Source organism: Struthio camelus, chromosome 10, assembly GCF_040807025.1.
Source record: "Struthio camelus isolate bStrCam1 chromosome 10, bStrCam1.hap1, whole genome shotgun sequence".
Classification (NCBI taxonomy): Eukaryota; Metazoa; Chordata; class Aves; order Struthioniformes; family Struthionidae; genus Struthio; species Struthio camelus.
In genome coordinates, this window is record NC_090951.1 from 25,186,767 (window position 1) to 25,190,000 (window position 3,234).

A 3,234-nucleotide genomic window follows, 5' to 3' on the forward strand; every position below is an offset into this window, starting at 1 on the left:
ACGGTCCCTGTGGCAGTCGGGTGTCCTTCTTCTGCCTCCCCTCGCCCCCTCCCCCGGCTGTCTTCACTACAGGGGGCTTTCTGATGCACTCAATGGCCTCACAGGGCTGCCACAGCAGCGACCGCACTGTCCCAGCCCTGGGTCGCCTGTGGCCTCCCTTTTCCTGCCTCTAGCCAGCTAAACCCTGCCGAGGGGCACTTTGCCCTGGCACTCCGTGCCCTGGTGAATGTTGCAAGCCTGGCACGCAATGGCTGCTCCTTGCTGGACGAGACAAAGAGGAAAGCACTTGAGGTGCCCGGTTAATGCTGAAGAGCCATGGTGATCGCAGGCAACAATGGTTGCTCGTGGGCTCCAGTCCGCCTCTCCAAGCGTGCTCCAGTGGCGCAATGGGCCAGCGCGCAGTACTTATACAGCAGTGCTAAGCGGAGGGATGCTGAGGGTGTGCGTTCAAGCCTCACCTGGAGCATGGGCTTTTGATCATGCAGTGCCTCCTCTTCCCTTGGGCGGTGCAGCTTCCTAGCAGTGACATCTGTCTCAAGCCAGACATCCTGGGACCTGCCAATACAGACACCTTGGAACACCAGAAGCGCTCGGGGCCGTTCCAGGCTTGACCTGGGCTCTGCCCGCATAGCACTCGGTTTGGGGCCCCGGAGGCAGAGCTGGGCTCTCCTCCCTTCTCTTCCGCAGAGGATCCAGACCCCACTCAGGGCGCAGATGCTAACATTTTCCTTTGCTCTTCAGCATTTGCCCTCCAGGCGGACACTCTCCCAGCACCAGCTGCCCAGCCTCACTGTGGCAGAGCCTTCCTAGCCAGCCTTTCCCCCTGCAGCCAGGCCAGGAGGAAGCACTCCTGGCTCTCTACACGCGAGCACTGCGGTGGAGCTGCAGGCAAAAGCTGCTGCCTCACAGCGCCTCTCACTCTGCAGCAGGCAAGGGAGAAAGGCAGCTCTGCCTTTCCAGGGAGGGTTTCTTTCCCACAGCCAGCTTACAGCTTGGCCGGAACAGGACTTAAGACTTCCAGCAAGGTGGCATAACCTCAGAAAAGTCACACACTCCCCCTGAAGAAAAAAAAAAAGCGACTTCTTTCTCCCAGGGAAGAGCTACTTGTGTGGGGGGGTCTCTATGGCGTGGGATGGCAGTTGCGGGTGGGCTGGGGCTGCAGGGCAGTTTGTGTGTGGAGCTGAGAGTGCCCTGACTGCAACACGGAGAGCAAGGGCAAGGGAAAGGAAAGGTGAAAAGCTGGGCACTTTCCAGGCAGACTCTCTCAGTTCTCAAGCTTGGCCTGGAGAATGGAGAAGCTTGACTGCTTTCCCAGAAGCAGGGGTAGCTGTCACGGCAGCCCCCCAGCAGAAGACACTGCACGATCACTAGAAACCAGGAAATCATTTTAGGCACGAGCCCACTGAATGTTTGGAACAGAGAGCACAGAAGAGCTTCCTAGGCCATGGCATCTTTGGAAACAAACCCGTTGGCCCACCCTTGCAGGTGCCTCCCGTGTCTTTTCCAACTCTCCTTTTCACCCGGCGGGCTTTGCAAAACCATTGCTGTGACTCGGATTCGAACCGAGGTTGCTGCGGCCACAACACAGAGTACTAACCATTATACGATCACAGCTGCCCATGTGATTGCCTTTCCTCCTCGGGCCATTTGTCCCTCCTGCCTCCTGCCCTCCTGCCTTCTGCCCTCCTGCGGAGCAGCCAGAGCTGTCAGGTGACGGCAGGCTAGCAGGGAGAAGTCAGAAAATGCGAGTCTGTGTCCTTGCAGAGCAGCACCCGAACAGCGCAAGCCCTCATGTGCCTCCCTGGGAGAGGGGAGGCAAACTCACGCTCTAGATTCACCTTTTCAGAAGTCTCAGTTCTTGGGGATGGCAAAGAACTGGACTGAAGGAAGTTACGGGGCATGTCCAGGGGCTGGCGATGAGGAAAGGACAACTCTGCAAAGAGCGGCCCCGCGTAGCCAGCTGGACAGAGGGTGGTGTAGGGGGGAAGGCAGGTGCATATCACAGGGGATACGAACTGCTCCGTGCCCAGCCCTGGCTCTTTCTGCTCAAGTGTCCCCTCCACCACGCACCCTGGGGTGCAGTGTGAGCCTGTGGGCGCACCTCCACAAAGAGCGACGGTCCTTTCCCCACTTGCTCTGCTCCTGCTGCTGGGAGAGGTCCTGGCGAGAGGTTGCAGCTGCAGGAGTGCTGCGCTGGGTGGCGGAGGTGGCTCAGCAGAAGGGAGCTGCTCCTCGCCTGAGCTACGTTGCAGCCATGCCCGGCCCTGGCCGCCATGCACCTCGCTGACCCTGCCCTTCCCTGGCTGACCGGGCTCCAGAGCTTGGCCTCAGACCCGTCTCAGCACTTTGGACTTGGCTGGCAACCACTGCTCTGTGCCTGGCCCTCGTTCCTGACACTCAACCAGCTCTCCCTTCTTGCTCGGGTGCTGAGGGCCTGTGCCCTGCCAGGGAGGTCCCTGCCTCACTGGCCTTGCTATGTCCCTCGCAGCCTGCTTGCCTGCCCTCGGAAAGCAGCCCGCTCCCACTGCTGGCTGCCACCTGCAGCAAGAGCGTGCTCACGCTTCGCACTGTGCTGCAAGGACAGCCGGAAGGGGCATCGGTCCCCTGGCGAGAGGCAATCCAGACTTCCCCCAGCCCAACCCATGCACCAGGACAGGAGTGTTGCAGTCTGGTGGGTATAGGTGAGTGGTGCAAGGAGCTGGATTTTGGCTCCGGTTTCTTGGAGAGGTGGGTTTGAAGCCCGTGCTGTCGGGTTTTGTTGTCTCAGGCTGCTGTGATTTGTGCCCAGCTGTGATTTTCTGCTCAGGGACTTTCCACGGCAGCGGGTCCCTGCCGGCAAGCCCACGTGTGCCGCCAAAAGGAGGCCGTCCCTGGGTGGGCTCGAACCACCAGCCTCTCGGTTAACAGCTGAGCGCGCTCGCCCATTGCGCCACAGAGACCCCCCCCGACCAAGGGCTGTCTCAGTGATGCGCCCGTCTGTGCCATGACACACCTCGGTGCTGAGGGACTGGCAATGCCCCTGATCTTGGGCCATGTCCTTGGAGGGCACGTGCACGCACCACGCGGTGGAGGCGGCTTGAGGAGAGGCCTTTTCTCAGTCTCTTCCAGCATCGCTTTCCCACACGCTGTGCGTCAAGAGAGAGCTGGTGGGTGCAGCTCTCTCCCGTGCCCGCCCGCCTGCTCTGCTCCTGGTGCTGGAGGCAGGACAGTAGCCACGCACACAGCACTGCTGAC

General features: G+C 60.6%; 1 non-coding gene across 1 annotated transcript; it reads right to left on the reverse strand.

Moving 5' to 3' along the window:
- Positions 1–1,542: 1,542 nt before the first annotated feature.
- TRNAH-GUG (transfer RNA histidin (anticodon GUG)) lies at positions 1,543–1,614 on the reverse strand. Its single transcript has one exon. It is a non-coding gene; the product is annotated as a tRNA-His (tRNA).
- Positions 1,615–3,234: the final 1,620 nt, after the last annotated feature.